We start from the raw sequence: 15,000 nt of genomic DNA, 5'->3' as shown, positions 1-15,000 counted from the left end.
AAAAGTGGTACAACAGCATTAGCTTAACTTCCAAATACATGCAATGCTAATCCCCGCCTTTCTCTCTATACCTATCTGCCTATCGGTTTGTCCCTCTATTCCACTCTCTCTCTCTCTCTCTCTCTCTCTCTCTCGCTCTCTCTCTCTCTCTCTCTCTCTCTCTCTCGCTCTCTCTCTCTCTCTATGTATATATATAAACACATACATATGCATATAAATATATTTATAATTATATACCTACGTATATATATGTACATATACATACATATATATATGTGTGTGTGTATATATGTGTGTGTGCGTACACATATACATATATATTTATGTATATACATGTATGTGTGTTCGTGTACACATACACACACACATGCACACACACACACACACACGCACGCACGCACACACACACACACACACACACACACATACACACAGACACAGACACAGCGTTCTCTTGCTATGTCCCGTTTGATTCGTTATCCTGATACCATGGACTTTACACGTGATTTATGACCTTTGCTGTGAGTTTCGTAGTTACACGCTCGATTACCGATGGCATGAAATCGATTGATGTAACTTATTATCATCATCATCGTTATCATTGTTGTTGCTGCTGCTGCTGTTGTTGTTGTTGTTGTTGTTGTTGCTCTTGGTGATATTTTTCTCGTATCGACTCCTGTTTATAAAATCATTTGACTTTCAACAGGAGATCGTGATAAAAAGGTAACATTTTTTGTGAATTTACATCCATAATATCAACTCATGCATTTGTGGAAAAACTTAAAAGGACAAAGTGAAATGGTTTCAAAGGATTAAGATTTAAAAAAAAAACAAAAAAAAAAACAGCGGTATAAATTTGTAGTTGTTGTTTACCTTCCGATCGAGCCTGAACGTGTAAACATATGATCAATGCTGTTCCAAACGTGGCTCTTCTGAATATTTTTCCATATTGTATCATTATATGTGACCTTCCTCATTAACCCTTCTAATACTATTGTTGTTGTTGGCACTCCGTCGCTTACGACGTCGAGGGTTCCAGTTGATCCGATCAACGGAACAGCCTGCTCGTGAAATTAACGTGCAAGTGGCTGAGCACTCCACAGACACGTGTACCCTTAACGTAGTTCTCGGGGAGGTTCAGCGTGACACAGTGTGACAAGGCTGGCCCTTTGAATTACAGGTACAACAGAAACAGGAAGTAAGAGAGAGAGAAAGTTGTGGTGAAAGAGTACAGCAGGGTTCGCCACCATTCCCTGCCGGAGCCTAGTGGAGCTTTAGGTGTTTTCGCTCAATAAACACTCACAACGCCCGGTCTGGGAAACGAAACCGCGATCCTACGACCGCGAGTCCGCTGCCCTAACCACTGGGCCATTGCGCCTCTACTCTGATACTATATTTCAGTTAAAATACACTTCTTTTGTAATATAACAGAATGACTTTGTTACTGTTACATTGTTGTTTGGAACATAAATGTATATGACATTTTGATGAAAGGTTTTAGTTTAGACCACGTCACAACAAGAAATTTGTATCATAGAAACGCAGGCGGCCTTAGACGTGCTGGTATTCAAAGAGTTAAGTTGGTAAGTGTCCAGTACTCAATTATCGCGAGAGCTATGCCAGAGGAGCGCAAGCTACTATTAGGGCCATTCATACTAGACAAGTCAGAAGATAGAGTTTCCTTCTCCTAGTGAGATGTTGTGACAACAACAGAGGAGCCACTCACTCCCTTTGGGCCAACCGTGTGCCTGGACACCAACCCAAGTATTTCCACGTCCCCGCGCATACATACATGCATAATACACATGTACTCATATTGTTGGATGACCGTTGACTGCTCATGAGCTATTCTGCCCTTTGACAGGTCTTATTTTTCGTCCTGTAGGGTGTCCAACAATGACCCTCCTCACCAAGTAAGCTTGATAAGGTTGCCAGTTTAGTCGTCGACGACCCGACCATGCAACAGGTTGTACTGGGTTACATGTTACCAGTAGCGCACAAGAGCGACCTGACATAACATACATACATACATACATACATACATACATACATACATACATACATACATACATACATGCATGCATACATACATACATACATACATACATACATGCATGCATACATACATACATGCATACATACATACAAACATACACACATACATGCATACATACATACATACATAGAAAACTATTACGTTATTATTGGGTTGGTGCATAATTATTGCGGCTTTTTAAAACAAATTTTATTCAACAAAAACAAAAACAATATTGAACAAAAGCATCTTTAAATGACGGTCTGATCGTCTGCCAAGCAAATGGGAAGCAGTAATTCAAGTAGATAGTGAATATACTCCGGAATAATCATTTAAAGATGTTTTTGTTACATGTTGTTATTGTTTTTGTTGAATAAAATTTGTTGAAAAGAAGCCGCAATAATTATGCACCAACACAATACAATCGGTAATAATGCAGGTGTATGTATATATGATATCACCTAACACGATCGTTGAGAGTTAAAGTTTTAGGTTAAAAAGAATAAAAGCTTAAGTTTCAAATATAGTTCATAATTTAATTGTATTCAACAGGTGTTTTTAATGGCATAAAACCTCATTATTATAAAAGTACTTAATTAAAATAATTAATTGATTAAAAAGTGATGTTACACATATCATCAGGAAAAAATCCCAGCAATATGGATGAAATATCGCTTTTAAATTGATTTATTTATTAATTATGCATTTTGATTATATAATTATATAAATGATGATGGTTTATGCCATTGAAACATCTGTTTAGTACAATTAAATTATGAGCCGTATGTGAAATTTATCCTTTTCTACTTTATACTCTAATAATAATAATAACAATAGTAATAGTAATAAATAATTGCAATAAATGTTTTGATAGGTACTGGTAAAAAAGACGCATTAAGATGCTAGTAAATGCTGTTGACGGATTATCATAAAACTAGGATGACAAACGTAACTTTATAATTTATACAAAATAACTTTATAATTTATATAAACTATATACAAGGATTTTACAAGGATTTTAAAAATAGCGATTTAAATTTAAATTTAACATTTTTACATTTGCATTTTACAACAAATAACCAGTATTTACAACTCCATGTGGATACGTGTATACCTAAGGGCAAACTGTCTGGATTCATTTGGTTGAATTCTGTAGTTGGATAATTCACAGAATACATGCAGAAAGCCAACAAAGCTGGAGAGTCGTGTTCATAGAATATTAAGTTATATCATATTCGTACGCATGTACGAATGCATATATATATATATATATATATATATATATATACGTATATATATATATATATATATATATATATATATACGTTATATCATATTCGTACGCATGTACGAATGCATATATATATATATATATATATATATATATATATATATATATATATATATATATATATATACATATATATATATATATACACACACACACCTTTACGACATATTTACATAATACATTTATGTGTATGTATGTGTTTGTGTGTGGGTTAGCCACGTTTAGGTGGTAAATATACTTCACAATGTCGTGCTGCTACTGTTTCTACCCCGCTCAGAGATTTAATATATATATATATATATATATATATATATATATATATATATATATATATATATATATATATATATATATATATATATATATGTATATATACATATTAAATTCAAATTACGACGAACGTAAACAAACAAACGAAGTTTGCCTTTAGAAGCGTTGAGATGTCTTAGAAAGTTAAAGAAGTGATTTTAAATTCTCAATCGCAGGATAATGCTAATAATATAGCCTGAACAGGATAAGCTAACCCTATTTTGCTGAAAAAAAGTGTAGGCGGCCACGAAACTTTAAAGATGCACTGAGCATAAACCTGTTTAGAAATGAGAGTTAAAGTCTCAATATATATATATATATATCTGTACGACATATACACATGTGTGTGTATGCATGCCTATATGAATGTATGCTCATATAAGGGTTATTAGAATCAAATAATAAAACTTCTTTACAGGACAGATGAACCCAAACCAGGGTCAATAATTATCCCGCGACAGAAACTGCAATGCTGCAGATAGTGAACAAGCGCTCTATAAGACCAGTTTACAATTGAAAGCTTCCAAGATCTTGTCAGAACATCAAACTAGGAGAAGGTAACTCTGTTGTAAAAACTGCATCGTAGAGCTTCGGTGTGTCTCATTCAATGTTGAAACACTTGCAGAAAATCTGTTCGATCATCCAAGTAATGTATTTCTGCGCACTACTGACTCTTTATATTCAATTCCATCAACAGGTACTCCTTGGAATACCAAAGGAGTACCTGTAAAGAATGAACCTTCCAAAAGTTGGTGTTGTCATAGCGTCGGGTGAGGTGTCGCTCGTGTTTTGCGATAATGAAATTTCGTCACTTCCGTAGTTTCTCCAATTGGGAAAGCATAATGGTTGTTCTCGAACAGAAGTGGATTTCTACCACACACACACACACACACACACAACACACATACACACACGCACACACACATACATACACTCATGAACCATACTACATATGCAGACACTCATATGCATATATATATATACACGCACACACACATATATTACGCATTACACCCTCTAAATATGCTATAGTACACACACTCAAACACACACACACACACACACACACACACAAATTATATGTATATATGTATGCGTATATGCATATATATACATGTACATATATACATATATATAAATACTTATATATATATACATATATGTATATATGTACATACAAATATGTAAATATATATATATGCATATATATATATATATAAATGTATGTATGTATACATATATATATATATATATATATATATATATATACATATATATATATATACATATATATATATACATATGCATACATATATATATATACATACATACATACATACATACACACACACACACACACACACACACACACACACACACATATATATATATATTTATATATATATGTATATACATACATATATAATAACATTCATGATGTAACAATTGAGACATCAAGTGATGGATGGTTCTGGAAACTGGGAACCAATAGTATTAGAGAAAAGATCCTCCTTGTAGAGAGAAAAGAAAATAAACAACTCAATAGATATGATTAACATTACACTTGTGTGTATCTGTGTATCTGTGTTTGCTTACTCATCTAGAATACAGACACTTCTTTCCTTTATTTACACGCACGTAGATGTCCATATATGGCAATTTGCTTCTCTGTAAATCACACAGGCTGAAATGAGGAATTAAATTTATGCAGATCGATGAAGTGTGTGCGTTGAAGAGAACATGTCGATGTTGACGATGATGGTGACGATGATGTTGACTGTGTGATTGCGGCGATGATGGTGGTGGTGACGATGATGCTGCTGCTGCTGCTGCTGCTGCTAATGATGATGGTAATGATAATGATGTTTGTAGTGGTGGTGGTGGAGGCGGCGGCGGCGGCGGGTGGGGGTGATGATGATGATGATGATGAAGATTATGATGATGATGATGATGTTGATGATGTTGATGATGATGATGTTGATGATGTTGATGATGTTGATGATGATGACGACGGTGGTGGTGGTGGTGGTGGTGGTAATAGGGGAGCTGGTGAGGGTGATGATGATGGAGATGATGGTAGTGGCGGTGATGGTGACGTTGTCGGTACTGGCGGCGGTGGTGATGATGATGACGATGACGACGACGACGACGACAACGATGATGATGATGAATGAGACACTGGTGATAGTGATGGTGATGACATAATGTTCTTGTTTAGCCCCAGCTCAGTCCTGGTCAATCAATCAGACCCATGATCAAATGTCTTTTAGCCCCGTCCTCTCTGTCTGTTTATCACTTCAACTGTTTTATATTTTGAGTTCCACAGAAGCAGAAAGCCCTCATGGTTTCTATTGCCATCAGTGCAACAGACAGGTTCTCTGTTTTGCATTGGTTGCCTCATTGCTTCCATCCTTGTCCCTAAGACGTGGCGCAGTTCTGGAACAGCCCTTTTGAATGCTCTTTTTGGGACTCATTAAGACTTGCAAGTCCTTACAAATTCCTTTCCATTCCATGTCATTTCTCGTGATCTAGGCATTCACAGCTTGCTCATATTCTTTTCTACTCTAGGCACAAGGTCCCCAATTTTTGGGGGGCGGGTGGGGTTCAGTCGATTAAATCGACTCCAGTATGCAACTGGTACTTAATTTATCGTTTCCGAAAAGATGAAAGGTAAAGTGTACAAATGCGGAATTTGAACTCAGAACGTAAAGACAGACGAAATACCGCTAAGCATTTCGCCCGGCGTGCTAACCTTTCTTGTTTCTTTATTGCCCACAAGGGGCTAAACATAGAGGGGACAAACAAGGACAGACAAAGGGATTAAGTCGATTACATCGATCCCAGTGCGTAACTGGTACTTAATTTATCGACCCCGAAAGGATGAAAGGCAAAGTCGACCTCGGCGGAATTTGAACTCAGAACGTAACGGCAGACGAAATACCGCTAAGCTTTTCGCCCGGCGTGCTAACGTTCCTGCCAGCTCGCCGCGTCACAACGAGCTCATATACTCTATTAAGGTAGCCATGAACCAGGCGTCAATGCCACTGCTAATATCACTAATTGTCATTCTTGTATTGCACGGTTCCATATATGGACGAATGCGCAAGGTATATATATGGTGCATTAAACCTATCTACTGCTTCATTATGCTCTTGTTGTTAAAAACCTGGCAGACACAGCTACTTGGTATCTTTCTGCCCGGAGCCGTTACAACAGCAGTGTAAGGGGACAGCAGTAGAGGTTGTCTGTTTTGTCTGCTTTTGTAACGGGTCAAAAAAACTGCTGTTTCCAACTTCATCACAACCACCATCGATGACAACTATGAGAATAACGGAAGAAATCGTCTCCATCCTTGGTGTCAGGATCCGGCGACCTGCTCTCGTAGTCACAATCGCAGCAATAGCAGAAAACCTATCGTGGCAAGACATAGAAAAGGAGATGAGCGATGGATGAAGCGGGGCGGCAAACTGTCGGTGGGAAAAGAAAAAGGAAGAGATGGAAGCTCCTCTCCATCTAAAGAAAAAATAAGGAAATAAATAAATAAATAAAAATGAAAACGCAAAACTTTCGAGCAGAATGAGAGTAAGTCATGCATAAAGGATTCCATCTTCCTATACTGAACTGCCTGAAGTTGACAGTCCTTCGAATAGCCAGCGTGTGACTGGTAGACATTTTGAATTACAGGAATAGAGACGAAGGAGAAATAAAAAAAAAAAAAAACAGATTGCGGAGGAGATAAAATTCAACAATGGACTATTAATGAAAACCCACTTTCAAAGTCTATGAACTGTTAGATTCAATATAGACTCGAGCCCTTTCTCGTCTACTCCGACTGTTCAGTTACTCACGGGCATCTTTAGAACTGAAGTCATGAGGTTACCAAATCAAACCCAAACGGTGCCTTTTTCATTGATATGTGGGTAGGTCGTCCTTATTTGCTTTTCAATTTTATTTGTATACTTTATGCTTTAATTTTATATATTTACGTACATTTGTGTTAATTTAAAACAATTTTGGTAATCCAGTACAGTAGAATGAATATTTTAGCCTCAGCAATAGTTCTTATATAGCGATGTATTCACATTGTTACATGTTCTTAACTCCCCTTTTTGACGTTTTGTTGCATGCACGACTGGCCCCTGGTTAAAAGGAAATGATTAAATAATAATAATAATAATAATAATAATAATAATAATAATAATAATAATAATAATAATAATGGGCTACAGCAAATATTCTGCTTAATACCACAGATTCACTTGTCAGTTGTTTGACCTTAACCAGTTGAGCATGTCTCTTGATGGCTGACGATATGTGCATCTCTGATCATGAGCAGAAGTAGTGGGGGAGCATCATAGTCATGTGTTGAGAGGAATTGTTTGGGGTTTGAATAATTCACTTTTGGAAACATGGGTGCTTTGCTCAACATCCTTAAATAAACCTTATTCAGGGACCTTTTGAGCGGGATGGGCTACTCGACTTGAAGAAAATTCTAACTGGGCCCCACCTGCGAGGTCATGCGCTGTTTATCTTGATATGAGATCGCCATGTTGCGCACATATGGTTGTGATACATGTACCTGGTATACCCTTATCAGACGGGTAGTCATGATGGGTATAATGGGCTTCGTATATTTTACCCCAGTGTCACTTTGATGGCATGCACTGCTCTCTCACTCAATAATAATAATAATAATAATAATAATAATAATAATAATAATAATAATAATAATAATATGCCCTGATGCAATACCAGGCAGTAGCTCTCTCATGGCTTCTGATCTTTACTATGTACACGTTTTGTCCTGCTATAAAAGAAGGGCTACAGCAAATATCTGCTCAGTACCACAAATTTGCTTGTCAGTTGTTTGACCATAACCAGTTGAGCATGTCCCTTGGTGGCTGACGATGTGCATCACGGGTAGGAGTAGTGGAAGAGCATCATGGCTATGTGTTGAGAGGGATTTTGGAAGGTTTGAATAATTCACCCTAGAAAGATAGGTGTTTAGTTCATCATCCTTAAACAATCCTTATTCAGGGACCATTTGAGCAGGGTGAGCTCTTCGTCCTGAAGAAAATTCTAACTAGCCCCCCCCCCCTACAAGGTCATGCGCTGTTTATCTCGGTATGGGATCACCATGTCGTGTACATATGGTTGTAATGCATGTGCCTGGTGTACCTTTATCGGACAGGTAGTCATGATGGGTATATTCGGCTTCCTATGTTTGTACCCTCACTCAATAATAATAATAATAATAATAATAATAATAATAATAATAATAATAAAATACATAACAAAAACACCAGGACTTAGAAATATATATAACATACAGAAAATTGCACTACTGGGCACAGCACACATCCTACGCAAAACACTTTCAATACAGTAACCATAAGAGCACCACAGCAAACCGCAGCACATACCAAAGGCGCACAGAGCTGCGCTCGGTAGTGAAGTGAAAGCACGTTATAAAAATAAAACTACTGAACAATAATAATAATAATAATAATAATAATAATAATAATAATAATAATAATAATAATAATAATTATTATTATTATTATAGGGGCTGCAATAAAGTCGGAGCAAAAGCAGAAAACAGCACTGCTTGGAACTGCTCAACTACTCCGAATGGTGCTCGAAAAACAAAGAGTGTTACATTAGTTCACTGGTAGTAAACAGCCGTATTACATGTCCCTAACCCTAACCCAAAGACAATAAATAATAATAAAGATAACAACAACAACAACGACGACGACGATGATGTTGCTGATGATGACGATGCTGAATAAAGAACGGATTATCACTACTTCAATGGTTTAAATTTTTATGACATGCTGTCACTACAGTACTTAACATAGATCTGTGGGCCTCGGGATATGTATAATTGTTTTGTATTTTTGTTATATTTTCTATTGTATTGAAAGTACTTTACGTAATATGTTCTCTATGTTACGTGTTATGTTCTCTATGTTGCGGACATTTGTAAGTCCTACGCCCTCCGTTGCTTATTTTTCTACATTCCGACTGCATCTGTCATTACAGAAGTTGTTTCTGTTCTCAGTTTTCCCACATTCAGGTTGTCTCTATTTCCAGACCTTTATATTTTGATAATCCTTCAATTCCTTTCAGAGATAATTTTCGTCTGTTTGGGGACTGTTGCTTCGTTTACAAAGCATTTCTTTTCCTGACAATCCTTGACTTAATTTCTGCATGTCTAATGGTATATCCCAAAGTATGGTCGATTCGTCAAGCCTCATTTCCCCTTGTCTCTCTTTGTATTGGAATATCTCAAAGTATTGTTAATTTATCATTCCTTGAGACTTTGGTATTCTACAACCTCATTCTCTTCTCTCTGTGCCTTGGCATGTCCCAGAGTTTGATATTTTGTTATTCCCCGGGATTCTTTCGCCCAATTTTTAACTTAATTTCTCAAATTTTCACAACTTATGTTATTCTTCCTCATTTTTTTCTCATAGCTGTCTGTCATTTCACTCCATTTTTCATGTGTTTAATTCTTTGAAGACAGAAAAAAGATTTTTTTGTTTCATTTTGATCATGTTCTGTAGTTATTTCTATTAGTTTTCCTTTTTCTCTCTACAATATACATTTTCAGTACTATTGTGTATATTCTATTATAATTTTCTAATTGCAGAAGGTTCCTAGCTCTCTGTATTTGCTGCGAATATTATCATTCTATGTCTGGTTTTGGGTTGTTTATTCTAAATGCAGTCATTATTTTACTCGCTTTTTTATGTCTAGTCTTGCTAGTTCATTTAGCTTCCAATTGAGACTATTTTAACCATAACTTATAGGGAGAACTAGCGTATTGGCTTCTATTTATTTATCACTTTTTTTTATTTTTGGAATAAACTTGTTCTTTTTTCCGTGGTTGTTGTTGGAGCTGTGTTTTTCCTGTTGTTGTTGGTGTTCTTTGTTATTGTTTATGATTTCGTTGATACTTTTGTTGTAGTTGTTGCGGATTTGGCTCTGAAGAGTACGAAGAAAGCAGGAAATTCTCAACGTGGAAATTATGGACATGACAATCTAAAGGAGGAAATAACTAAAGGATTGAAATCAATAAATATTTTTAGGAAAGGAATACAGAAATCTCCCAGGGGGTTTAATTGTCTGATTGGTCCGGATTGGACTTCTCGAATGCTCTGATGTGGACTTGGATAAATCGCATCTGGTTCCCCAGAACGATTTATAATTCATTTAGGTCAGTAGATATTGATGGTTTCGGGTGACGAAAATTTCGGTTGGTCGACTATACAGACCACAAAGATGTAATTTGTGGTCAACTTGGATAGGACGAATAGATAGGAACTCAATCACTGGAAGCTAAAGACGTCGTTATCGGCGCGAATAGCCGACAGCGACCGGACTAGTTTAGCAGGAATTGATTAGGCGATCGTTAAGTGAATCGCCAAGTGGATGTTTTTGAAGCGAGCTTAGAGCTAAGACAACGGTCTCTTTGACATTAAGTTACGAAAGTAGAGAAAACATCACCGACAAGTTTCGGTCCATGATCCTGCTGAACGAAACGTTTAAAATTTTGGCCAACGTACTCACGAAAAGGCTGACGTTTGTTCTCAGAAGTCTGACCAGGAGAGGGCGACCCGGGTCATTTCTGGCACGTTTATCCACAACAACTTCCACCTAATGTGATACGCCATAAAAATTGTGAGTAGAAAAAAAGTGACTTTGGTGAGGTTCTGATCCAAGTAGACCAATCAAGACCTTCCGATTGGACCAATCATGTTTATTTGGCATCTGACTTCGGTGCAGTCGGGTTTGATCTTTCTTCAAGGGCTAAATCTCCTCAGTACTGCTCGATGGTTAGACTAAACGAAATGGCCAACTAGTGAAACCGTTTCAAATCATACGTTTGGTCCGTCAACCATATCACGTACGTATTTCGGTTGAGGCAAGTACTGCAGAAGCTGGAGGTAATGAGCAGCATTTTGCTTGAGCAAGGACGAAGAAGCATCGCCTCAGTAAACACTGGCAAGATCACTGACCACAGGAATTGAGGTGGTCGGTGCCATATTGAAGGAAAATGAAGAGGTAGGTGACGGGTACGTTAAGCAGAAAAAGTCGGTCAGTTTGAAACTCAGAGTTTGGAAAAGCAAGCCAATCAGACATGCATCGAGGATTACAAGGTCAACAATTTTCTTAAAATGCATGGGGCCAGTCATTCACGTAGATAGGAACTAGAACAAGGTCTGAACAGACTAAACAGAAATCGGTCTGAGAGGATGCTATTTTTAAAGGCCGAGTAGACCCATCATTATCAGCGTGATCGTCAGCATTGTCATCATCATAACGACAACAACAATGACACATCATCATCGTCGTCATCGTAGTCGTCATCGTCATCGTCATCAACATCAGCAGCATCGTCGTCGTGGTCGTCGTCAGACTAACAACAAGAGACTACAATCATCCTCATCATCACCGCCACCACCATCACCACAACAACAGCAACCACCACCACCACCACCACCGTCGCCGCCGCCGCTGCCGTCGTCGTAGTCGTCGTCGTCATCATCATCATCATCATCATCACCAACACACTGACAACAGCGCTGAGAAAGAAACCCACGAGGACATGAAGTCACTTGATTTGGCAGGCAAGCAGAGAAATGAAATAGTTATTTTAAGGTCGTGATTTCGATTGACCTTAAGCAAGACACTTTATTTCACGATGCTCCAGTCCATTTAGCTAGCAAAAATAATTCGTACCTGAAAATCAAAGGGGCTAGCTTTGTCATATTTTGTGTCATGCTGAATCTCCTTGAGAACTGCGTTAAGGGTACGCGTGTCTGTGGAGTGCTCAGCCACTTGTACATTAATCTCACGAACAGGCTGTTCCGTTGATCGGATCAATTGGAACACACGTCGTCGTTACCGACGGAAAGCTAAGCCATATATACCAAAAGCAGCCGAATTCACATTCTTGATGGAGAATATATTGAAAAGCAACACATCAGATATATGCAGTTAAATGTGTATTTTTAGAGTCTTGTTTGTCATGAAATAAATGTAACGTATTGTATGATTCAATGAAGTAATGGAAGAAACGCCCAGTGCCCATTCAACAATGTCTACAGCCTTGAAAGAAACTTAAAATGGTGTCTACTGTTTGGGTGTTGGCTTAAAAATGCGAAATCAAAAGCCCTGAAAGTGATGCCATGCACGCAACACCTGATAAGTCTTTATAATATTACAATATCATTGCTAAGTATATAAATGACGTAAGTGAATTGAAATAAACTCACTCAGAAATAGAACCTCAGTTCTCAGTTTCAGCTCACAGGGAGCTTATCTATCTACACTACATTTCCCGTCTCTGCTGCCTTTAATAATAGTTTTGTACAAGGTATAAATTTTGGTATAAAGATACAGGGCTACGAATTTGGCGAGTGGAGTTAGTTAAGTCCGCCTCAGTTCTTAACTGTTACTTTATTTCATCAAACCCCCAGAAAACTGTAAGGAGCACTCCGTCGGTTACGACGACGAGGGTCCCAGTTGATCCGATCAGCGGAACAACTTGCTCGTGAAATTAACGTGCAAGTGACTGAGCACTCCACAGACACGTGTACCCTTCTCGTAGCTCTCAGGGAGATTCAGCTTGACACAGAGTGTGACAAGGTTGGCCCTTTGAAATACGGGTACTACTCATTTTTGCCAGCTAAGTGGACTGGAGCAACGTGAAATATAGTGTCTTGCTCAAGGACACAATGCGTCGCTGGGAATTGAACTCACGACTTTACGATCGTGAGTCGAATGCCCTAAACACCAGAAAGCTGTAATGTCAATCTCAAAGGGATTTTTGATCTCTATCTATAATAATCCTTTCTACTATAGACACGAAGCTTGAAATTGTTGGGGACTAGTCGATTATACCGATCCCATTGTTCACCTGGTACCCATTTTATCAACTCCGAAAGGATGAAAGGCGCAGTGGTATTTGAACTCAGAACGTAAAGACGAACGAAATGCCATTGAGTATTTGGTTCGGCATGTTAACGATTCTGCTAGCACACGATTTTAATAATAAAGGTTTCTAATTTAACAACTTGAATTTTGAGAGGAGGGTATTAATTGATACCATTGACCCCAGTACTAGAGTAATACACTATTCTATCAACCCCGGATGGATGAAAGGCGAAGTGGGTCTTAGCAGGGTTTGAACTTAAGATGTAAAGAAACGGAAAAAATTACGCAAGGTGTTTTGTCCGGCGCTCTGACGATTCTGCCAATCCACTACTCTTCTACTACTCTTAATAATAATATCTAATAAGGCAGCGAGCTGGCAAAATCTTTAGCATGTCGGGCAAAATGCTCAGCGGCGTTTCGTCTGTCTTGACGTTCCGAGGTCGACTTTGCCTTTCATCTTATCGAGGGCGATAAAATGAGTACTTGTTGAGCACTAGGGTCGACGTATCTCCTACTCCGAAATTGCTGGCCTTGTGCCAAAATTTGAAACTAATAATCCTTTGTACTATAGGCACAAGGTCGCAAAAGTGGGGGAAGGAGTTCGTTGATTAAGTCGTCTTTGATTGGTACTTTACTTCATCGACCTCGATTTTGACTATGATGGGATTTGAACCCACAATCTTTAATAATGGTTTCCAGTTTGAGCACAAAGCCTAAATTAGAATTTGAGGGTAGAAGTTAGTACTTAACTGGGGCTTTATTTTATCGGGAATGAAGGGGCGTGGCTTGATGGTTAGGGGTATGCGGCTCACGATCGTGAGTTTGTAAGTTCGATACACGGCGGACGCGTTGCGTCCCTTAGCAAGACACTTTATTCAGTTAGCTGGCAAAAATGAGTTGTCCTCTTATTTCAAAGGCCCAGCCTTGTGACATTCTGTGTCACGCTGAACCTTCTTGGGAACTACGTTAAGGGTACACGTGTCTGTGGAGTGCTCAGCCACTTGCACGCTAATTTCACGAGCAGGCAGCTCCGTTAATCGGATCAACTGGGACACCGGTCGTTGTAATCGACAGAGTGTCAGTATTTTATCGAGAAGATTCATTTGCGTAAACCATCCTACCGAGTACTTGACTGGTAGCGTATTTCACTGACCCGCGAGAGATGAAAGCAAAGTTGACCTCAACGGTATTTGAACTCAGAACGCCAGAATAAATTACCTCAAAGCATTTTTTCTCTCGCTCTAACGATTCTACAATTTCATAGCCTGCTCGACTTCGAAAGAATGATTTCCGATTTTGGCACAAGGCCAGCAATTTTGAGGGGAGAGTGTTGATCGATACCATTGGCACCCAGTAATTAAATGGTACTGTTTGCGTGCTATCGGCCTCGAGGGAATGAAAAGTAAAACGCAGAGTTGAT

The sequence above is a fragment of the Octopus bimaculoides genome, chromosome 7 (genome assembly GCF_046866305.1).
Source record: "Octopus bimaculoides isolate indiv1 chromosome 7, ASM4686630v1, whole genome shotgun sequence".
Lineage (NCBI taxonomy): Eukaryota > Metazoa > Mollusca > Cephalopoda > Octopoda > Octopodidae > Octopus > Octopus bimaculoides.
Note: the sequence above shows the minus strand (reverse complement) of the source record.